Here is a 25,104-nt window from a genome sequence, read left to right as displayed (position 1 = left end):
GTGTGTGTGTGTGTGTGTGTGTGTACATGGAGAGAGGAAGTGACTCTGGAAGAAATACTATGCTTGATTGTGGGTCATTTCAGCTGATTTCTTGAATCTTTGATTAGCAGAGTAGAAAAGTACTGTGGTTGTTCATCTCAAACAGGGATCTGATCAAGGGAGCTCTGAGCATCTTCTCGGGATCAAGACCTATTATTCAGGTGCCTGCCTGGTCAAATGGCTGCCACCTCTGCCCTTGCCGTGGACCACATGTTAGGCAGCCATGATGAGAAGAAGCACTCCCATCCAACTGAGGGCCAAACCCAGCCTTGCTGTGTACTGTATCACCTTACTCCGTCTCAGGTTGCCTTTCATATGGAAGAGATGACAAGCGCTGAATCCATGACATCAGACAGTAATAAGGCACCGAGGCAAAAACTCATGAAAGCAGCAGGATGGAGAGAAGTGTACACTAAGCTAGACTTGTACACCATGGCTGCTGTAAGTGCCTCAGGGAGTTCTTGGGTGAAGTGAGACGTTTATCCACTGGTTTTTATTCTGGGCTTTTAGAAATCTCTAGTGACAACTCTTCTAAAAACTACCATCTGCCCCTCTGCTGTTTTTCTCCTTTCCTTTTTTTTTTTTGTTTCAAAACAAACCAGCTATTTTAAAGTATGTGTGAGTAGATCACTATTATTCATAGAAGAGATTCCAGGGCTTTTGTGTAGAAAAAGAGTCCATGTGTGGATGCTCTGGCCAGATCTGTCTCATTCTCTCTTCCTCCTGGACAGCCCATGGGACAAAGGAAGCTCTCATGTCTGCACTATGGAAAAGAGCTGGGGGTCTGGCGCAGGGGAACTGTGTGGGGACAGTCGGGAGAACTGAGAGGATCAAACTGGCTCTTCTGTTCTCGCCTTGGCTCTTCTGCTCACTAACCAGCTGTGTGACCTTGGATAGGTGACTTAAGTATGTTGGACCACCTCTTCTTCCCATGTGACACAAGGGGGCTAGACAATTCCCCTGGGAGGACCATTAGCAAGCTCAGTGTACCCTTTCACGAGTGCTCAGAAAGGCAAATTAAGGACAAGAGAAATACCATTTTCCTATTTACTAAAGTGAACATTTCAAGACCATAGTACTTGGAGTTTCTATGTTCTGCATTACTGCACTGCATGGCAAAGAGGAGCCCCTGCTGCCGACTGGGGAAGGCCTCTTACTGTGCCCTTCTGTGTGAAAGAGGTCTCGGAAAACTTGCTAGGAATCTTTTATCTTTCCATTTACTACTAGTTTTGAGTCTCAACTCTGCTAGGCTCCCTGGAACATACAGGAAAATGGGGATACCTACACAGTGCGGTCTTGCAAGCGGAAGGAGTTTCTATAAGATCGGTGACCAGGCAGCTGATGGCCTGACCTGATGTCTGGCAGGCAACAGATGCTGTCATTGCTGCTATGTGACTCAGGAGACAGTGCCTGACTGTGCATCTGGCTTGTGTTCTGTGCCACAGGAGAGAAGGCCCATTTTATTCTCCACTCTGGGAGTTCTCAGGGACCACTACTCATCTGGAGCCTAGCTCTTCCAGTCTCCTAAGTGATCCTGTCTCTTAGCTAAGGCAACTCCAGGCAAGTACCCTATACAAACATCAACTGTCATAAACTAACACACACACACACACACACACACACACACACACACACACACACACACAGAGAGACAGAGACAGAGACAGAGACAGAGAGATACATGGGCATGCACACACAGAGAGAGGGGGGAGACAGAGAGATACATGGGCATGCACACACACACACAGAGAGAGAGAGAGAGAGAAAGAGAGAGAGAGAGAGAGACGTACACACAGACATACACACAGACATGCACACACATACATACATGAGCACACACAGAGACATACACACACACACACATCACTTCCACCCAGTGGCTAAAAGTCACACAGTGTCTCTCAGGTGGACTTCTGGACTGGAGAGCCAGCCTCTTCTAGTTCCCCGACCCAGAACAGCGAGCAACGACCTCCATACTTCATCATCCTGGTCTACACATTCAGGGGGTTCAGCTCTCAGGCACTTGTGTCAGTCGCTACCATCACCTTGGAATATTCTCCTGTGACAGCAGTTCATCACCATATTTCCAAACAACTCCCCCCTCCCAGGAGAGGCCTCAGGTGCTTGTTTTCAAATGCCCTTTAGCTCCTAAAAGGACTTTTCTCCCCTTCCTTAGACTCCTCCTGTGATTCACGGCTTGTTTGCCGGTAGCTCAGGCTTGGCACTGACTAGAATTGTAGGTCTTCCTACTCAATATCAAAGCTGTCTCTTCACAACTATTCTCTGAATTCTTTCTCAATACCAGGTTCTGTCTCTGTTCCCGCTCTATAACCTAATAAGGACTGAAATCTGGTCTCAGTAGTTATTTGATTCTCCCCCCCACACACCCCCCAACTTTAAAAATAATTTCAGAGACCCATAGAACTGAGGGACAAAAAATATGTCGTGGAGTCCTCGTTTCATTCATGAGAAAATACTCCAGTGAGCCATGAGCTGCTCACACAGGGTGGGTGAGTAGGCAACAGGTGCCCAGTGTTGCTTCTTCTGTGTCATTTGTCCCAGACCCCATTTCATCACCAGGTCAAGGCCATGTTCCCAGGCCGTCCATGGTGAGTTCTGAGAGCCTGGCAATGTGACAGAAATAGCTCCCTATGGGGTCCCAACGTCAAGGGTTCATTCTTTTCTCTCATTTCTAGGGGGTCTTGATTTTTCATTAGCATATATTAATTATACAAATACTGAGTTTCGTTATGACATTTTCATACACGTATAATAATGGACTTATCCATACTTACCCTTCGTTCCTCTCTCTTGTCTCCCTTCCACCACCACCACCCCCCCCCCCGTCACAAAACAGCAACCAATATCCACTTTATCTTCTAACCACTCCCCCTTTTGCTTTCTTGTTGGATTTTTGTTGTTGTTTTGTGACCCAGTGAGTTTCCTCACAGTTGCTTACAGATGTATGAGTTGGGGCTTATTTACGGGAGCACAGCAAGTTACCAGTGGCTACAACACTGGAGGGAACGTCCCTTCCTTCCCCAGCAAACATTAACTGCCAATAGATCCTACTCCCATCAATCACCACTACTGAGTCTGCGAGTAGAGGAGCCAGCGTGTCATGCCTGGAAGACAGTGTTCTATGCTGCTCTTCCTCTAATGCTGTTTCTGCCCCCAATGTTCCCCAAGCCTTGGAGCAGGTGATTTCGATATTCATTTAGGGCTAAGTATTTGCCAGTCGCTTACTCTTACTGGTGAGCTTTTCTCTTTCTGGTCACTGGTTAAGTCACAATCTCTAGGTGCTTTCTTCTGAGCCTCTAATTCCACAGGGGAAGCCTCTCATGAGACACATTACACACCTTCCCCAGCTAGCATGACTCATCCTTGCCCCAGACCATTTTCACGTACACCCATCTCCCCAGTAGCCTGTATATGGCTTGAGAAAAGAGCATATACAACAAACACGCTGCAATGTGTTAGTGGCCTTGAACACCTCTCCTGCCTGCAGGAGTCCAAACAATGAGCACCTGACTCCTGGGGAAGGGGAATTATCCAACAGCAATCAGAAGACCTAGCACTAAAGGCTTCATCGCCTTGACCAAATGGTCCAAGAAGCTGGAGAAAAGCTTCTTACTCAAGGAAATCCAGGTATCAGAAGTAACTACCTGAACCAGATGAGCACATGCAAGCCCCCTCCTCTTGATTCGTTCATCACTCGAGGTCCTAGTTTGTGGAAGGAGTGCCCTTGAAACATGCCCACCCTCCTGTCTTAGCGGATCCCCCAGGATCCTGACTGCAATATGAGGTATAAGGTGGGGAGACTGTCATCCTGACAGACATAAGAGGGAGGCGGGACTTGGTCACTCCAGAGTTTGACTTCTCTTGGAACTGCCCCCGGTCTCACATTATCTCACATACTTCAACAAACTAACCTCAGATTTAGGTCCTTTATGACCTCCCTTTACCTGGGACTAAACAATGAAGTGCAAAGGTCGGCGACATGCTGAGACCACAGAAGCAGACAGAGGCTGTGCTGAGATTTATGCTGAGTGTTTGAACCTGGGTCAGGACAATCTTTTTATAACGTTTTACATAGTCTGCTTAGAGTGGTCCAGGACATATACATTTTCTTTCTGACCACTCAAATACTTACCATATTAAGTGGATCATCAGGAGGTCTAGTGTGGAACCCCTCCCCAAACTCCCAGGGGAATGACTTTTAGTTCTCTTTAGGCCTAAGACCCACTGGGTCCTACCCACCATAGAGGCTTGAATGTGTGCTAATTTCACTATTTTTCATGTTCTTGTCAGATTTTTATTTGACTTTGCATAATTTAATAATGATGCAGATTGTCTAATCATTCGTATAACTCAATATTTTATGACAGTCATAAAAACAAGTACTTTTGATCATTTACTATCTGCAAATGTTTTATTAATTTTCCTGATGATTCCACCAAACAGATAACAATTTGGAAGGATACAAAGAATATCCTAAAAAGGAAACTGAGATGTATTAACCTAGTAGGAGACAAAACACAGTCTAAAGTTGAGCACTTAACTCTGAATCAGCCTACCTAGGCTGGATTCCTAACTCACTGGTCCTCCGAGCCTCAGTGTGTGGATAAAACAGAGTTGCCCAGAAGACAACTCAAATGAGCCAACGTGTCCAACAGAATGAGCCCAGAATTAGCACTCGGTCATGCTGGTGAGTTTGGGTACACACTGTCAGGAGAAAGCAGCTCGCTCCGGGCTCCAGTCAGCTCCAGTGTCTAATGTCAGGGCCACACTCCTGCTTTTCATATAATCCTGAAGCCAGCAGAGTTTTTCTCCCTCTTTTAAAGTTGAGGAATTAGGCTCAGCAATACAGAGCAGCTTCTTCAGGACCCTGCAGCTGTTAAATGTCAAAGCTGGGCTTTGAGCCAAGTGGGCCTTGAGCTATACCTGACTTCCCGCCTTCCCGCCTGCACTGCTTGTGTGAATCTGTTCGTTTCTGTTAGTTCCTTCCAACTGCATGACAAACTCCGTAGAATCGAGCAAGGACGTTTCCACTTCCCCTGAATCTCTTGGATGGCTAGGCCATACATGCATATCCTGACTCGGTGATGGCAAGGCAACTCCATGTTGTATTTAGGGATTGGAGTGTTTGTTTGTTTGAGGCAAAGTCTCATGTGGTTCAGGATGGTCTCCGACTTGCCACACAGCCAAAGCCGGCACTGGACTCCTGATAGCCTGCCTTTACCTCCCAGATGCTGGAATCAGAGCTGCAACTGCTGTACTAGGTAATTCGCTTGGGTAGCCTGGAACTCAAGCTCTCCTTAGAGCCTGGAGCAGCATCAATTATGATGATTGAGAAACCAGGACTGAAGAAATACAGGAAGGGTAATTTCAAGTCATGTGTGACTGTAATCCCAGCTACACAGGAAACCAAGGCAGGAGGACTAAGAATGCCAGGATTTATATATAAAGTAGGATATAAAATCTGGAGTTCCTTTAAGTACCCCAGCAGAAATGACATGCTCAGTAAAGGGGGGTGATGAAACAAGAGGCTAACTGATAAATACTGAAGCTAAGTGAAGGGTGTATGGGCTCCATTTTTTTTCTGTATTTTTATGCTTGAAACGCTATACAGCCACGACTGTCTATTTAAAAAGAGCAGAGCTGGGCATGTCAGCACAAGCCTGTAATCCCAGCACTTGGGAGGTCAAGGATGCAGGATCAGGAGTTCAAAACCACACTTGACTACACAGTTTGAAGAGGACTGTAGTCATCTTGGGCTACATGAGGTCTTGGCTCAAAACAAAACACATGGTGCTTGCCAAGCAATGCTCTGCTTTGTTCTGTGCCTCCTGCACTTTCAATCCAGTTTAATGTCCTGGTGGCATAAGGCTGTCATCCTCTTAAGTCTCCAGGTGAGAGCTGAATACCTGTTGGGCCATTCCCAACCAATCTATCTGCTCCAAACTGACCAATGTCCTTCCATCAAGCAGGCCCACTGTCTGCTGTCTGGTACTGGCTACTACTGTCTCCCAACCACTTAAGGCTGAGAAACCCACTGTCAGGTGTTTTTTATTTCTCTTCAAGCTTCTAAGGACATAATATGCTTTCCTGGGAGACTATACCAAAGGTTATTTGAAGAACTAAAGGAAAAGTATCCTGGAACTCCTCTTTTCCTACTTCCACAGTGCAAGTGATCCTTCCCTGACATGTCAAACCCACTTAGCTTCACTCTGATTGATAAGAATCAATCAGCAATATCTTTGATCCTCTGTTTCATCATCAAAGGAAGATTAATTGTCTAGATCTTTTCAATTATGTTCTCTTTCTTTAATGGGTTTTGGTGGGTAGGAATAAAACCAACGCCTTGTGCACATAGATAGGTTCTTTATAATTGAGCCCTCCTCCCCACAGTCTTAGAAAAGACACTTTCTTTTATAGCAACCATAGTAATTGCACTTAAAATGCCACAAAGCACCCTTTACACTATAGTTCCCAGCAGCTTGATTGATGGGAAAATTAGAACCACTCAATCACAGTGTCAGTTACTCTTTAACAAACATGTGCTTCCAGGTTTCTCCTGTTGCTGAGATGGTACCTCCTTCCAATGGTACATTACAAACCTCTGTGGCATGCCTTTCTCGCCAATACACTATTTCATGTCCAGGGCATCCTGTAGTGAAGGTCAAGTAGGGTCCATGCGTGCTTTATCATTGTCATACGTCAACAGCACAGTCAAAACCGAGCAGTAAGTGAAAGGCGATGGAACCCAGAAACTTGAGCTTTGGAATACTGCCCTGGACTCCTTAGCTTGGAGAACTCTGAGGACACATGGAATGAAGGTGCTCACAGCAACCCAAGAAGGAAGCAAAGATACAATGACACCAGAAAAGGTTCACCGTATCACCTGAATGATATGTATCCCCAGAACACATAGGGATTTCCTCACCCTTCCTCCTGGCAGTTTCCCAAGTCCAGACCTGCTTTTTAGACAGACAGCATACCCAGTGACCCCGGCCTAATGGCAGAGGAAGTGGGGTTCACAGACACATTAGTCTTGGTGGGTGATTCTTCTGCAGAAGTAGAAGAAACATGAGGCTACAGAGTCCAACACACTGGTGGGTTCCAACTGCACCCATCCCTTACCTACTTGACATCAAACATGGCTCTTACTGGTAAAGAGAGGAGGTGCTGCTGGATCAGAAGTTTTCTGAGACTATTTACATATATATTATAATATATATTATGCAATATATTACACAATATGTATAATATACAATAATATACAAAATATACAATATCTCATAATATATTACAATATATGATACAATATATTACAATATATGATACAATATATTACAACATAAAATATATATTCAACTAGTATGATCTTAGGATTAATTCTTTGACTTTCCCCCATCTTTTATTGCTTCTCCCTCTTCTATACATCCCTACTGCTGGAACACAAGTGCCCGGTGCCACTTACTATTTCTTGTCATGAACTGCAGTAACCAAGGAGCCCACAGGAAAGGACCACAGAAGATGCTGGGTAGACACAAGATGCACCTGCCTGAAAGGGACAGTCACCATTCTATGATCATCCAGGCAGAACCAGCAAGTGCACATAGGTCTCTGCCAGCGGGAATCCAAACCAATCACCCTCTAAGACAGTGATTCTCAACCTGTCATGACTCTTTTACAGGGGTCACCTAAGACCATCCTGCCTATCAGATATTTACATTATGGTTCATAACAGTAGCAAAATTATGGAGTAGCAACAAAAATAGTTTTATGGTTGGGGAAGGGGATCACCACAACAAGAATTAACATTAGGAAGGTTAAGAACCACTGCTCTAAAAGGAGCCAGTTTGGGAGTAAGAGAGAGAAAAAAGATGCTTTGACCAGCCAATGCCAAAATGTTGTGTGCTTATCAGCAATCTGGCTCATGTTGTAGTAAGCCAAGAAAAGTTATTGGTAACAAAGTTTTGAATATTAGTCTAACTGCATTTAGCTAAGAGTCCACATCTTAGCTAAAACGTGTAGTTAATTTAGTCAGAACTATACTGAAATTTCAGTTAAGAGGAGGGTTGAAATGTCCTTTCTTCCCTTTAGGCACTGAGAGCAACAGACGTAAAGTACATCACTCCTGGTCTACCTGTGTAGCTCCCAAAGGCTGCTAACCTGTTGCTAGATGTTCTAAGTGTGAACTGGGGTTAGATGAGGTCAGGCTCAAAAAGGCTCAGGCCACCACCCCTAAAAATAACGTCCCAGGCTGGCCCAGGACTTCCTCCTTCCCTCTAAGTGTCCAAGCCTAGATGTCTTTTTCCTCCAAAGAGATCCAGGACTTCTCACCCTGCAGGTGTCCTCCATGACATGACTTCCTCCAAGAAGCCTATGCCTGGATTGGGTTAGAAGCACTTCCTGTGAAGCTTGTGAACTTCTGCAGGGGCAACCAATAAGGCACACTCCAGTGGTTCTCGGCTCAGGGTGGTTTTCCCAGCAGAAGACCCCAAAATGGAGATATTTTTGGTTGTTACATCTATGGGTGATGGGGACACCGGTCTCATGGACTAAGTGCAGGCTGGGATACTGCTATATGTCCTACAATGCATAGGACTGCCCACCCCAACAAGCAATTATTTCCCTCAAAAAGTCACATGTGCTGAGGTTGAGACATCGCGCTCTGGAGAATGGGAAATGCATAAACAATTACACTAGAGCTCAATGTCTCAACCCCATTCTCAGAGCGGCTCTCTCATTCATATTTATAACCCCAATGCGTTTTTTTTCCAGGAGCTCAAAAAGTATCTATTAAATGACTGAGTGACCCTTGGGAGTGCTAGTCACAGCTCCTGTTTACTCTTGCTTGTTTTTGACTGCACTGAGATTTTTGTCCTGAACAGCACAAAATCTAAACTTACTGACTCCTTGTAGGCCCCTTCCTAACTATCCCTGCTATATACAACAGGTCACAAGTGTGTGAGAGAACTACATACAAGACAGCAGAACACAGAGCGCCTGGGCTGCAGAGTTAAGATAGAGTAGTAATGACCAGAAGGCGGTCTGGGACAAGCGAGAGCAGGGCCTGGCTACCAGGCAATAGAGCGATGGGCCTGACTACACAGGGCTCAAATGCTGAGATCTTCCTACTCTACCATGTTCTGTTTGTTAACTTACATGACAGGGACGTCCACTTCTGAGGCCACTGCAGTCCGCTCCCCTTTTGTAGCCTTGAATGATGAATAACTTCTCAAACCACCGACTACTGGCCATTCACTTCTCTGTGCTTCTGCTACTCAGTACACATGAGTTATAATAAGCTTGTTTCACATTATAGGAAGGGGCTGGAAATGCTCAGCAATTTCAAGAATGAAATGTTCTCGAAGTCATCCAACATGGTGAAATATGGGGCTTGGGAATTCAGAACCACCGCTATCTAAAATATATGACTCCATCTATTAAATTTTGCACACATGCTCTAATTTATGTCCAGAGAAAAGGAGCCAGACACTTTTTTAACTCAGCAACTATGGTCGAAGGAATGGCTGGAACTGTGAAGGTAAAAATCAGTTGCTTTTTTACCAACAGTCCCACGACTTCTTTCTGGGATTCCTGTATAACTCTTGGATAAAGGCCAACCTGTCCTTGTGATTTATTCAAATCCAGTCTGTCAGCTAGGTCTAGAACATTCTGTACATCTATTGCAACTTGATCGGGTATCTCTGCTTCTAAAGGAGATTTGAGGATGGCATTCCTTGTGACATAGTCTGCAGAAAAAGAGCAAAGATCTGTGGTGCCTGCTGGCTCCTTTTTTACATCCTCCAACGTGTGTTCTCTATCTACATAAGGATTGGGACTGGTTCCTCCAGGTCCATTCCTCTAAAAGACTCCGAAAGTGTTTGTTCTGTTCCAATATCAATGCCTCAAGGGTTGCTCCTTAAACTACTTTTTCAGGGGCTTCCTACTTGGATTTTTATAGGCTAAAGTGTTTATTTCTTTTCAAAATGCTTCTTTCTCATGAACCATCTCTGCCTTGAGCTGCAGCAATAAATGGCAATTCTTCCAGCTAATAATCCTACTTCCAGAGTCAAAAGGGTTCAATAAAGTAAGACACATAGGGGTTGCCCATGAGACTTGGAACAGAGCAAAGAGCTGAGTTTTCTACTGGGCAAAAGGTAGGAAAAGCATCTAGTTCTTCATCAGAAACCCCTCAAGAATTTTCAAATGTCATCATACTTTCTGCTTCTCATAGGTGTGTGGCACTAACTTTTTAGTTGGGCAAATGGCTGAAATCTGCTGATGCTTTTGTAATTACTCTTTCACCAGGTACACAGTATTTGGGGTTTCTGTTCTTGACGCAGGTTGCTAACCCGGCATTCGGCATGCCATTAAATCACAGTGGTTCATACACAAGATACCCTGCACCTTCCATGACGCTGCTCTTGCTTTTGCTCTGTAAAAGCATTAGCACAGGAAATGATCATTTGCCCTAATTCAGCCTGGGGAGTTGTTTTGCAGATCTATAAGTGAGTAAACACCCTCATTATTACTAATTGGCCTAATTTTCTAACACAGCCAGCCTGATTCTAGTTTCGTGCTCAATCTCATTATCCTTGTCAGGTGGCCCATAACCCCTCTCTACTGGCACATTTTCATTAACGTTTGGCTATCTCTACCGACTGCCTATTTCCTGCTAGCATTTGTCTAACGTTGAGTACCCACTGCTCTAGTATCTATTTCATGACCCTGTCTTCTTATGCTTCTTTGTCATCTGCCTCAAGAAAGTCTTCAATTTCTGAGAAACTCAAATGACTTCTCCCTGTCCCTCTTCTCTGGGTCTCACTAGGACATTCAAATTCTACAAGTCTCATGGAGGCTATGGACAAAAAGTCTGTCTGTCTATCATCTATCTATCTATCTATCTATCTATCTATCTATCTATCTATCTATCTACCTACCTACCTACCTACCTATCTATCATCTATCTATCTACCTACCTATCTATCATCTATCTATCTATCTATCTATCATCTATCTATCTATCTCTTACCTATGTATCATTTTTTTCCCATCCATTTGAGGCAAAGGCCAGGCAGCTGATGTTTTAACCAACTCTGCCATGTTGCTGACACAAACTAAAGGTGGACAAATACCTTTCAAAAGTGCTGTCTATGTCTTTACAAAAATTCTCTCAAGCACTGTCCCATGGAAGCCATTCTTCATGGTTCCGTGTTTCCAGGGCCTGCCTTACTACTTCACTAGAAATAAAACAAACGGACCCTTTACCAACAAAGCATTAAGAAGGAAAAGAGAAAAACAAGGGCAGTCATCCTTGGATGTTCCTGGCAACTGTTCTTTTTACCTGGACACTTTCCCTTCCTCTAGAAGGAGAGCTAAGGAAGAAGGAGATAGAATGAGGATGTGGCAACACTCCGGGACATTTATGTTTTGTTTTTGACTTCTAAAAATAATTGAGAACTAAAGATATTTCTAAGATGTTATCAGTCTGATGGCGAGCAAAGTCAAACATCAGGATTTACCACTCACTTCCATGCCCAAAGCATGTCTTTATAACGTTTAGTTAGGAAAAGCGTTTTCAGATTATACTCTCAAATAATAAAGAAGAATGGACATATCAAAATTAAGTTCCCATGTTTTAATTTTTGGAATAATTTTCTTTCCTCAATGATTAAAGCAGTCTTCACAGATTAAGACGTAAATCTCCCACATCCCCAGACATCCCACCAAACTCCCCAAACTGTCCCCAGCAGCCTCTCCACTAAATAAAAATACTCACCATGGTTAAAATGCTTAAGTAATGCAAAATTCAAGAGAGTGCATGACTTCTTGGGTTCTCATGGGAAAAAAAGGGGGGGATTACGTGAACCAAAAAGGGCTCATCAAACGAAAACAGTAAAAAGAAAACGGATGTACAGACAGTCTCCCACAGCCAGAGCTGGAATTGATCCTCTACATTTAATGAGAACATCCACTTATTTTTTAAAAATTAACATGGACAAGAGCGTCTGCCTCCTACTGCCTGACACTGGACCACGGACGATCACTCCCACCACGTCCTCCCCCATACTCAATGGACTGAGAGCTGCCAAATGCCCCCTTCCCACAGGACTTTAGACACAAGCTTGTGTAGAAAAATGACCACAATTTCTAGAGTTATTTCTTTGGGTTTGTTTCCCTTCTTCTAGGGCTGCAGAAAGGAGTGCTTAACTGATAATTTTAATCCTAACAACCATAAAACACACGCTCTCACGGAAAGTCGTGGACGTTTGCAGATGGACTCCCGCGAGCCGATCCGAGAGCAGTCTTCATAACTCAAATTCTTTACACACAGCACTTTGCAACGAAATTAGCCAAATACAGAGAAACAAAACAGTTTTCAAGTTTTATACTAGGGTTATTTTTAACTTCTGATTTTTTTTTTTAAACAGAAAAGAAACAGCATTTGGGATGGAGTTGGTGTTGAGCATGAACTACCCTTGTAGAGATCTATTATTGTGCTAATCTTACCAAGAGGATCTATAAAGCTTTTAATGCAAATGGATAAATGCTCCTCAGATCAACCAGATCATTCTTTCCACGAACTATGAATATTTACGCTGAAATTTTGAAAAAAACAAACAAACAAAAGCCTCAGTCTGCTTGAAACATCAAAAGGCTTGTCACTTAGTTTGATTAGAAAAGTCAGCAGACGTGTTCGCAAAAAGCTTGTCAGTGTGGGTCTTTCTTCTTAAAACTGCTTAGGCTTCAGGTTACGCTTTGCCAGTATCATATTTGCTAAACACCCACGAGAGAGTTAAAAATCAAGTCTCCATAACTTACTCAGTCAAACTAGTTCAAAAACTAGTTTGCGAGAGAACGTAAGGAATTAGACATTTTCACTGAACCAAATGATACAGAGCACACCGCAGGCATCAATAAAAGCCAAATAAAACCCTCCAAATACACACCTCACAAACCCCCAGGATCTCTTTTCCAAAACCTCATAGACAGAAAGAAAAGAGAATGGCAATCTTACTGCTGCGATCTCAGGGAAAGGAGTTTGCACTTCTCCAATGAAGCCCTTTGGGTTAAAACACTCTAGAAACTTCCTTAACATAGAAAGAAACTTGGCTGATTCCCCCCCCCCCCCCCGCAAAATGTCTCAGAGGAATTGCCTTTGGCTAATACTGCTCCAGAGAAGGAGCGATCGGCCAGATTTCAGTCATTAAGAACCCCCAGGGGACGTCGGATAATGAGAACACTTACCTGGTCTCCTTTAAAACTCCAGCATCCAGATCCATCCTTTACTAAGGCAAATCTGGGTACCCCAGAGAGAGAGAGAGAGAGAGAGAGAGAGAGAGAGAGAGAGAGAGAGAGAGAGAGAGCACGAAAAGAGCCAACCACCCTTCAAGGCCGGCTGGGAGTGTGCAAAGCCCCAGCTGAAACTCTGCTTCCCTCTCCTGGGACTCTGTGCCTAAGAGGCTGCATAGAAACCCAGCCCTGTGCCAAGTCTTAATCCTTTTGCAGAATCTCACGTGGAGCCGCCTCACCTCTTCCATCACTGCAAGGCCTCTTCCTGCTGTTCTTCTTTCTGAAACCATTCATCACCACAACGACCGACCGAGCAAACGAGGCTCGGCCTCAACCCGTGGAGAAGGATCCTGCAACATGCAGGGTGACGAGTGTTTACATTAGCCGAAATGAAATGATGTAATATTCAGAATCGAGGGAGGGCTGGGATCCGGAGTCAGGGCATGCAAGACCTGCTGGGAAATACAATTTCTCCACTGAAGTGAGGGGTGAGGGGGGAATTGCCCTTGAGTGACATTAATTTGGCCTCTAATTTTGGATTCATTTGCATTGTTCTGGTCTCGAGTATATCACAGCTTCTAAATAGAAATAGAAAACTCAACTATTCATACTTTTAGTCAGACAGTAAAAGGAGAAAGCAGCAAGCTGTCTAGTATACTGATGTACAAAGAACACAGTGTCCAAGTAGTGATGATATGGGCAGAATATACAGGTCCACAGGCAGCAATGCCTTCAAAGAAGCGGCATCTCCTAGGAATGGTAGTGTTTGTTAAAGTCGGCATTCTACGTCTTTCCTGTACCTGTTAATAATCAAGAAAGCTCAGGGATAGCGTTCCTAACCCTCTGTGTGGGGAGGGGAGAGATAGGAGGTAAGATTTACAAATGTGTATGCGGAAGCATGGAGACCAGAGGTCAGCTTCAGGTGTTACTCCTCAGGGGCTATGCAGATCCTTGTTCCTTGAGACAGGGTCCCTCACTGGGACCTAGAGATTGCCAATTAAGCTAGGCTGGCTGGCCTCAAGCCCCAAGGATCTGCCTGTCCCTGCCTCCCCAACCCTGGGATTACAAGTGCACACTACTGTGCCTAGCTTTTACGTGTATGCTGGGGATCAAACTCAGATTCTCGAGCCTTCACCCACTGAGTTATCTCCCTCCCTCTGGACCTCTGTTTCCGATGGGCAACTTCTATCTATCCATTCAGGATTTTATGGTCCCTGAGAAGGGTAGAGCGTCAGAGGTGAAAGATCTCATGTTTCTGGATGAGAAGGGACTTTGAGAGGGTAAGAAAGAGCTGGTCAATATCATCTGCTTGGAAGACCAGCTAAGATTTCACAGCTAGTGAGAGGTTAGCTTGAGATAGTGGGGAAGCCATAGAGAGACTTCTTAGAAATGTGTTATTGATCATAATACTCAATTTTGGAGGGTCCCTATCACATGCCAGACAATGTCACTTGGTGTAGTAGCACTCACTGCCTTTAACCTTCACAATGACACTAGGAGGTAGATACTGTGGTTTATGTCCTGTAGATGAATGAACCAAAACCCGGAGAAATTAGGTACCGTAAGCTGTCATGTGGTGGGACCGAGTCTGTGTGACCAGTGTCTTGGTCACCACCCTGTATTATTCCTGCCAGCTTTGTGAGAGACACTGTGTGCTTTGTACTCTGCAAAGTGACAGGGTAATGTCACAAAAATGTGGGAAGTGTGTGCTAACTTCTCACCGAACGCAGACCTCAAGTCCTTGTCATTCAGGAGCTTCCTGGCTCAGCGTTCTTGATCTTTGTGACAAGGAAAGCATGGCTTCCAATGGTAGAGAATTCAAAAGCCACATACAGTGCTCTACGCCGATCCCCTTCTATCACAACTGGCTGTATGACCCTGGTCGATCCACTTTTCTTTCTGGATCTCAGTGACCTTGGGATGGGCTCTAGATTTTCTTCAGCATAATCGTCTCCTGGGATCCTCCTCCTCTCCACCCCAACCTTCCCCTCCTCTTTCAGTGCTGCGGATGGAACCAGGGCCTTGCGCAATCTAAGCACACGCTCTACCGCCGAACTACACCCTCAGTCTCAGCTTGTGTTGTACATGATTTCCAAAGAAGTGATTACTAAAATTTTTTTTATTTTTTAAAGATTGAATGTATGCCTTATGTGAGTTCCAATATGACAAGGATGATAACTGCTTCTCACCTGTCAAGAAAGTGTTACTGTTCCCATTACACAGATGAGGAAATCAAGGCCAGGGGTTATAACCCCCCAACTATGTAGGGTCAAACACTTGGAGAAGAGAGACTGAAGCCAGGCCTGGCAGGTTCTAAAACCTACTATTCTTCCCATTTTCCCAAAAACGTTCTTGTTAGAATAGTTCCAAGGGGCCAACTTGGAAAGTTTTCTCAGAAACTATATGTTCAATTTTAGTAAATATATGGTTTTGGAAATATGGATGTATGGCCCCGGAACTCTCCCAAGGATTCCAAACTATCAGGGAAGAGAGACAGGCAGGAGGTAGATGAAAGACTGGACACAATGTTACTACAGAGAGAAAGCACCACAATGGTCAGTAAGAAATCACTTCAAAATGATCCAAATCACTGATAATTGGCTCGGCGGTGGTAAATATTCAACCTCAAAGAGTGGATGTCGTTTTGGCTCACAGGCGAGTCAATCAGAGCCAACTCTGAAGAACAAAGTGGGTCACCAAGTTGGCAATACCATTTTTGGTCACAAAGCTAGGTGTGGCTATAAAGTAGCACAGTGAGATGGCTTTTCCTGTGTGGCTCGGAGCAGCTGCAAGAGCTGTTCCTAAAGAGAGTCCAAAAAAAACCTGTTTCCAGAGAGGACATCACCTCCTGGCTAAAGGAGGAGCCAGCCAGCAAGATTCAGAGGAACCAGGCTTCCCCACCCAGTACAGTAGCTGCCCACACTAGAATCAGAAGCCCACACGATCGCCCTCCCTCCTCAGCATCCTATTCTGATCAACTTGCTCAAGGGTATCCCCGAAGTATCTGTCAGGGTTCTTGGCATGTGAGTGGTGGTGAGAGTTCCTCCATAAATATTTGTTGACAAGGTGAGATAATTTTAAAAGCAAACATTCTAGGTTTTTTTTTTAAGTTGTCGTGTTACTTAAGTCACACTGAGACACCTGCATGTCGAATCTGAGTAGCTTCGTGGTTGAGCATATAACCAAATTAAGGCTGCACCCTTAATAAATACCCGTTTATTTCTAGCCATGTCATAGGTCAGCCTGGCTATGGCTGTCTCCTACAATGTCCTACGTACCACATGGCCAGCTCTGCATTCAGAAGGAAGAGCACAGGTCACCTACCTAAGACACTAACAGCTAGAATCTGGTTAAGACTTGCAACAAAAGGGGCTGACTGGTTTTTCCAGGACTGCCAACCCTGGAACCTGGGCACCCCTGCAGAATGTCAATGGACAAATAGAATGTCCCTTAGTCAGCATGACCTCCTAACATGCCTAAGTCTGCAAGAGCTTGGGTTACCCCAGCAAGCACAGGCCTATCACACACATACTACAAAGCGGGATGATGTCTCTGGAACCCCAAAGACTCCTCAGAAGAACCGCATCGGTTCAGACCAGATCTCAGGACAGTCAAACGTACACGGAAAGCATAGACCCATGCCTGGTACTGGGTAGGCCCCTAGCAATCTAGTTACTATTATAACCTTCCTAGAAAGAGAAAAGACGCCAGATTATGGATAGAGAGCGCAGTAGAGAGGCAAGTTTCTGCAGTTCTACACTGATTTACAGTGTCACCCCGCAGGAATGATTTATCCCATTTATGCCGTGAAAAAACCTTGGTGCGGCTTCTATATTAAAGCACATAAACAACACCTATTTCTAGAACGGATTTTGAGGCCTGAGTGGTTTGAGAAAAGCCGCAATTAGGGACCACCGCGGTTAGCCCTGAGGTACTTAGCAGATGGAATGCTAAGTTAAACAACCCAAGGTGTATCACTGATACTGTCCAGCTGGAAACAATGTCAGGATTCTCACAGAATTGTGGACATTTTTCTTCGCACTAGGTTTATAAACTGAGAGTCTCCAGAACGAGGAAACATAGCAGACAACCTGAGCCATCCTGAAACCTATCTTCAGAAAAGAACTTCTCTCTTTTGGCTCAGACTAACACGCAGGGCAACCATTACTCCAGTCACCTATCCTTGCAGAAGAATAACCTGCAGGGCCTGGGGGACAGTCGTCTGAGGACAGAGACTCAGCTTCCTGCTTGTCCTCTGGGTTTTCATTTTGTTTTGAGACAGGGTCTCTCTAAGTAGCCCAGGTTGTCCTAGAACTCTCTGTGTAAACCGGGCTGGTTTTGAACTTAAGAGGTCTGTCTGCCTCTGCTTCCCCACTCCTGGGATTAAAGATGTGCACCACCACTCGCAGCTCTGCACTTTGGATGCTAGAGGTTGCTTGTGCAAATGCACTGCTCACGTCAAGTCCAGCCTTAGAAGGTTGTGCGTTTCACCTGCTTCTAGTCTTAAAAGCTTCCTCCACACCCACAGAGTTCTGAGCGTCTTACAGTCTCCTTCATCTTTCCAACATGCTACACTGTTGTAACAAAGGCGGGATTTGAACCCCACTCATGGACTCTATAGCCCAGGTTCTTAACTACAAACCCCTCAGTTCCCTGGGCACAATGTTAGGGAGGTAGAAACAAGGCCTGTCAGCCTATCGTGTTAGTGCCTAGTCTCTGTTTGAGGAATACGTTTTCTAAGGCCAACGTTTGGCAAATATCTTGCAAACTGTGCTTGGGTTTTGTTTTTCGTTTTTTTGGTTTTGGAGACATAGTCCAAGCACTCACATCATAGGTGGGATCTCTACCACATCTAGTTTGTATGTGATTATTTTGAAGTTCTAAGGTGGCCACCTGGAAAGATGGTTTTAAAATGGCGACACTTGTTTAATTGTGGTACCCCAATGATGACATTAAGACTCCCAAAATATATTCTCATTCCATATTTATGGGCCGAATGCTTCCAGCTACTCATTGGATGCTAGGGTTTGTCACGACGAGGTCAGAAAGAAGCAGGGGAGGACAGTAGAGAATATACGGACTGCCCAGACCCTAGGCTTGCTCCTGTCCCTGGGTCCCTGCTGGAGAGTAACCCTGGGTAAAAGGCTTAATTTCCCTGGCCCTGTGGGACATTAAATGTGATAATATTTACAGAGCTGTTCAGAAATGTGACAGGCACATGCTATAAGCGCAATAAAAATTAGCTAAGAATGACAGCAGATACCTACTTTATATATGAGAATACTGATTCATGGGATGTCAGAATACAGACTTATGGGTAATCAGTAATGCTGAAAGTCCTTAATATAATTACACACTGTTAAACATTTGAGGTAGTTTTCTATATAGCATGGCTCTATTTTATCCAATATACACTTTTCTAGGCTGGGAGAAAAGCTGGGTTGAGGGAGGGGGAAAGGGACGGCAGGTACTTTCCAGGTATGCCTGAGGCTCTTAGTTTGACCCCAAGCCTGCCAAGCAGAGTGTGAGTGTGTGTGTGTGTGTGTGTGTGTGTGTGTGTGTGACTTTTATTTACAATTTAATGTTTTTAAATTTTATTTTATGTATATAGGTATTTGCTTATATGTATATCTGTACACCACGTGTGTATCTGGGGCCAGAAGAGGGTGTTAGATCTCCTAGAAATGGAATTACAGACAGTTGTAAGCTAGTATTTGAACCCACATACTCCTTAAAAGTCGCCAATGCTCTTAACTGCTGAGCCATGTCCTCAGTCCCTTCTTACAACTTTAAATTACCATCCTCAATCAAGTCAGAGAGTCGAAAAGCCACCCACCCAAAGTTTCAGCCTTTGTACTTCACATAGAATTGCTGTTGTGTATTTGTTCCCGGGTTTCCCACTGGCTTTCCCACGGTGTTCTGTAGTTTCCGGTGGGTAAACTGTGCCTTGCTTTTGCTAAATTTATTACTAAGTATTGAGTTATTTTTGATGATGTTGTTCATGGAACTGAAAAGTATCTCCTAAAATGTCATTTCTAGGTAGTTCATTGATAATGTCTAGAGCTATAATTATTACAAATGTTACTCCAGCCAATGGTTTTTACAGATGGGTATTATAAATAACACTCATTCCAGAAACATATTTTTATCAGCATCTATTGTTTTAGGTACTGTTCGAGATAAAGAAAGAATAATATTTTCCTCAAGGAGGTGAAGTTTGCATAGAATAATGCAGATAATGCGAAATCACTTCCCACCACTGAGAAGACCCCAGGGAGCACAGTCCACCTGCAGCCCAATGCCCAAAAGTTTCTCTCAAGCCTCTGAATCAGGACACGCTGGATATTCCCTTAGCGACTGAGTGTTCTATTTCCATCCCATGCCCACTGTGCAATGTGCAGCTGGACAGGTTTTCTTTGCTTCAGTTGCTAGGAAGCTTAAGGCCATGTTGTGGTCAAACTAAGAAACGACTCTAAGAAAGAATTACTAATTCTATCACATTTGTTTTCCATTTGTCCCGATTTTACCTTATCTGTGGTCTACCTTGTTTTATGCATGCCTTTGTAAGCTGCTTCAGCTGTTTTAGGAACAGAAGCTGGGAAGGCTGTGAAAGACAGACGTAAGGGAGAAGGGAGGAAGAAAGGGAGGGAGGGAGAGGGAAGACATTTCCATTCTTTCTCAGAATGTTAACAGTCCATGAAGATCCATTCTTTCTGAGTTTCCAGAGATGTGATCACATTACCTGAGCAAATGCTTACACCGGCTGGAACAAGAATGCTTCCATACTTCTAAGGCTCTCTGACCTACTTTTGGCAGGTCTAAGTTAAACAACGTCTATTAGTTTTGTTCAGACTAACTGCAAGTGCAGCCCTGGCATCACTTCCATAACATTTCCCTTCCTTATTAACAACGGAATCTGGGCAGGAGCAGGCACAGTGAGAAGGGTTAGCTCCCCCCACGTCAGCAGTGACCAAAAGGCAGAGGCAGCTAAACTCGCTCCGATGGACTTTCATTCAGACCGTGTTATCAATCCACTAGCTGTGTGGTTCTGCAGTGCGGTTCCAGTCACATCACCTGTAAAACTGAGATAGCATCCACATTGCTGTGGCTGATCAGGTGAGAGTTAGTCACAACTGAGGACATGTGTATTTGATATTAGTGCTGGAGACAGTGGGCAGTGCAATAAGACAAGAAAACACACACACAAACACACACTCAAGTTACTCAAATATAGCAAAGGCAGAAATACGGCCAATCAATTTGAGAATCAAAATAAATTACATTTCTATCCGACTATAAAAGCACATTCCAGATAAATGAAAAATTGATATGTTAAAAAGGAAATCTTTTAAAAAATTTTAGAATATCTTTAGTGCTATAGGATAAGGCATAAACTCTCTCTATATATATATATATACATATATACATATATATGTATATATATATCCATAAAGGAAAAGTAAATGAACTTTAAACATCTACATTATATATATAATGCATATATATATACACATACATATATATACACACACACATATATGTATATGTATAAACAAATACAGGAAACAAGTTATGGACTGCAAGTAGCTATCTGAATATAGGAGGCAAAGGAATAATCAAAATATTCAGATTCTTCTACAAGCCAAGTGGTAAAAACAAATAGATAATGCACAAAGACAATTTGCTGAAGCAGATCATATAGCCAATGAATATGAAAAATGGTCACCCTTACTCGTCATCAGGGAAGACAAACAAAAACAAGGAGATTGTATTTCCCGCCTGCAAGCAGACTAAGACTGATGCTTTCTGTTGCTATCTATGGACCTCCCATGGCCCATCTAGCAACTGCCTGAATAGTGGTTTCCGCTGATGGGAGAGAGAAGGTAAGGAACGGGCCGCCTATCATCTCTATATCAGCATTCTTTCCTGAAAAGTTGTGGTTGTTTTTGGTTTCGTGCAGATGGAAAACATTGGCCCTTGTTAGTCTAAGCAGTGGGACTTAGCTGGTGGTGCGAAGCTTGCTTTTCCCATAGGCTCGAAAATTCACAGTGAGTAAAACACAAGCAAACAGCAACGACAAAAACCAAAGTAACAACCTCGTATCTAGAGAAGCGCCTATGAATGGCACTTTTTGTTGTTGTTGCTGTTGTTGTTGTTTGTTTGTTTGTTTGTTTTGAGTAAGCTGACTAGGTCAAGGATGAGAAGAATCAGACTACCCTGGAGAAGTGTGTGCCAGCCGGTAGAAGGGATTGGAGAATAAAGTGAGGAACTATTTTAGAAAAAGCTTTGGACATTATTATTAATATAATATAATGTAATGTATAATATGTTATACATTATACATGATATAATATACAATAAATAAGCAGTATACAATATAAAATGTGCAATAATATAATGTAAAATATAATATATAATAAAACATATTATATTAATAATATAATTATTATTAATAACATCTTGAGGAAGAGGGACAGTCGAGAATCCAGAGATTCACAACACTTCCTTTTCATGCCTCAAACAAAGACTTAACTGGAACTTTGGAATATTCAGATCGTTTTTTGTCTGACTTTAACAGCACACCCAACCCCATGAGAGAGAGTGACGAGTGCAATAGTTACAGTCGATGGTCAGTCTCCGTGAAGGGAAGAGCTGTGCTGCTCTAAAGCCTTCTCTTGTGGCTAGGAAGTAAAATTAAACACAGGGTTTAAAGGGGTGTTTCCAGGAAGGGGTTTTTGATAAGGGATTAAAGGTAGTGTGTTCGTGTCTTCCTTAATGAACACAGAACCCAACATAACTCCCAAGGCTGAAAGACCCTTGATAAGAAGTTTGCAACTAATTAAGCAAAGAGAGAACAGAACTGACCTAGCCTGTACACACTTCATACCCGGGACTCCTGGTCACCGAGGTAATGTCAGTGGTGCACTTGTTTCAAAACACATCAGTAGACTGAGTTTCAAGACACAGTGGATGAGACCCTGAAGACTCTGCTGAAGATGGGAATGCCCTTTGCTTGTGGTTTCTGCAGAAACCTCTAAAGCGAGAAGGCAGCAGAATGCACAACACCATCTGCGAGTGGGCATCTCAGAACCAACCTAGGAACGTTTTTCTTTCTTTTTTTTTAAAGATTTATTTTATGTGAGGACACTGTCGCTGTCTCAGACACCAGAAGAGGGCACCAGATCCCATTGCAGATGGTTATGAGCCACCATGTGGTCACTGGGAATTGAACTCAGGACCTCTGGAAGAGCAGTCAGTGCTCTTAACCTCTGAGCCATCTCTCCAGTCCCCTAGGAACATTTTTCTTAAACACTACTTCAGTCTAGATCCAATGCAGACACACACAGGCACACGCGCGCGCGCGCACACACACACACACACACATAGGGGAGCTTGCAATTAGAGATTATATTTGGCTTGGGGAAAGAATTTTGAACTTCTCTGGAAAGTTCTTGGATTGGCTCAGTTGCAGAGAACTGAAGATAATATTTTTCATACCTGCCACTTCCATAATAGAAACTGACAGCTCCAATAGCTTCTTGGGATTAAACCAAGAGAAATAAATATATCTGGGAGCTCTCCTTAACATGACATCAAATGCAGGCTTCAGCGGGGACACTGATGCTTTCTCGTTTCAAGTAACGCTCAGCCCTGGAGACTTAGTGGCGGAACTTAGTGACCTCAGCTTTGATCCAGTATTTTAGTATTTTAGTTTAGTATTCTGATAAGAGTACCTACTCCACTCAAGGGAAATTTGATGACCTACCTCAAGTCCAGTTGTAGTCTCTTGAAAGAAATAATTTTTATTACAAATATAATTTGTAACATATAACATAATATATAATATAGTATACAATAAATATATTATAAATATATAATGTATACTATAGCCACCAGTACAGAAATGCTGAAACTCTACCAGGCGTGGGTGTTTTGGAAGCCACATGTAGAGATGCAGCCCACAGAACTACAGACTGGGGTTCTGACTTAGCCCAGGCCGGTAACGAACCCAAGTAAGTCTGTTCCCAAAAGCTCATTTTCTTAAAAGTAAAAAGCCCACCTCCCACAGAAGTCAGGAAGCTGTGAAGACCAGATTTGGGAAACATGATGAAGGACTCGATATGTCCAAGGGCTTACCAACTTTTAAATAAGAAAGAGGCAATTTTCAAAGTGTTGTCTGTGGGGCTTGGGGTGTGGTGCGAATTTACATGGCAAACCACAAGCCAGTGGCAAGAGTGGGGACCTGGAAGCTTTCCCGTCAACTTCTGAACGATGAATGAAACTCATCCCCGAAGGGCGATTACCCCGTTTTGTTTATTGTAGTGTGCATGCTAAGCCGATGCTCTACCAGGGAACTAGGCCCCCAGCCTAAAGGGGGTTTTAAATGCTAAAAGGAAAATCATTGACATCACCAGTGTGTGTTCATTTCTACACGTGAGGATTCTAGGGACCAAGTCCTGCACATCACTGCAATGCTAAATTCCTGGGGGACATGTTTCGATGTAAATTCTTACCTCATAATAGTGTTTATCAAAAGCTTCAAAATCTGTATGATTTGCTTTCCAATTAAAAAAAAAAGTAATAGCAAGGGCCTACCTAGTTCTGTATATTGTCTAACACTTCCTTGGCAGACGGAGGTGACAGCCCCCGGCCAAAAACATTCATGTTTTAAATTATGCTTAAATTTCCTTAAGTTAATTAAGGAGACCCGTAAGCTTGCACACTAAATAGAATAAAGACTAAAGCGGGTGTATCCATTCCCATTCTGCCACCGTAACCCGCGTTTACTGTGAACTTTGAACACCTCTGTTTCTCGTTCTTTTGACTTCGGAAACTGGGTGAGAGACCTGGGATGCAAATATAATTTTTGTCACTGTTACTGTGCATGTGTGTGTACATGTGTGCATGTGTACACTCACAGCGGAGTGTATGTGGAGGTCAGGGGACAGCTTTGGGAGTGGGTTGCAGGGATTACCCTCGGGAGGTCATGCTATCACCGGAGTCACTCAACAGCCTAAGCATTCCGGTTTTCTTTTTAGACTTAAAATGGAGTCTTCATTCACAGTCGTTTTATCTTTGCATCTTCATCTTCCAGAAACAAAGTGCTTTTTTTTTTTCAGAAAGCACAAAGGTGTAAGGCCTGGAAGTTCTTAGCTGTGGGGAACTGACCTACATATTGGAGGAGGATTAACAACTTCCCTCTGCTCATGAGATGTGAGTAAAGGGTGCCTGCCAGCCCGTGTCTCCAGATGTTGCCAACCTGGGCTACAAACCACCTGAGCTGAAAGATAGCAGCTGGCACTGATAACCTTCAAGGGAACTCGTAAGCAGCGAGCAAAATGGGGCTCGGCAGTTACGGTATGGTTAAAATATAGCAGTGTGTGGTAAATACATTCGCACAGAAAGAATTTGAATGTCTACATAAAGTACTATTCGGGAATACATCTGGACATGAGAAGAGCATGAGGACCAGGTGCCCCTTTATTCTCTATCTACTCATATACTCTTTTGATTGTTTTATTTTTGAAGCCACATTTTCTAGAAATGAACATGATGTACAAACTTCTGGTGAGACAGTGTCCCCAGAGCAGCAGCTTACAGCCAAGGGCAAAGTCATCGAAAATGACTTTGGTGAGGACAAAGAAAACCCTCACTTGGCAGTGTCCAGCAAAGCCCACACGTTTCGACAGCCCCCCAGGGCCTCTAAGAGGTTAAAACCATCATCAGACCATGATGCCAAGGGGAGAAGGATCTACT

At 43.6% G+C, this 25,104-nt stretch overlaps 1 protein-coding gene across 2 annotated transcripts in view; it reads right to left on the bottom strand.

The window, feature by feature from the left end:
* Nucleotides 1-25,104, bottom strand: part of Plce1 (phospholipase C, epsilon 1) — a 307,957-nt gene that overhangs the window by 193,731 nt on the left and 89,122 nt on the right. The window contains exon 1 of one of the 2 annotated variants that reach the window (XM_087571504.1): nt 13,303-13,465. The exons of the other annotated variant lie outside the window; for it this stretch is intronic. The gene's annotated coding sequence lies outside the window, so the exon portion shown is untranslated. Of the gene's footprint in view, nt 1-13,302; nt 13,466-25,104 lie in introns of those variants that run through there. 2 annotated transcript variants of the gene reach the window in all.

This window comes from Rattus norvegicus, chromosome 1 (assembly GCF_021556685.1).
Source record: "Rattus norvegicus strain SHRSP/BbbUtx chromosome 1, alternate assembly SHRSP_T2T, whole genome shotgun sequence".
Lineage (NCBI taxonomy): Eukaryota > Metazoa > Chordata > Mammalia > Rodentia > Muridae > Rattus > Rattus norvegicus.
Note: the sequence above shows the minus strand (reverse complement) of the source record. Positions and strands in the feature narration are given on the sequence as shown.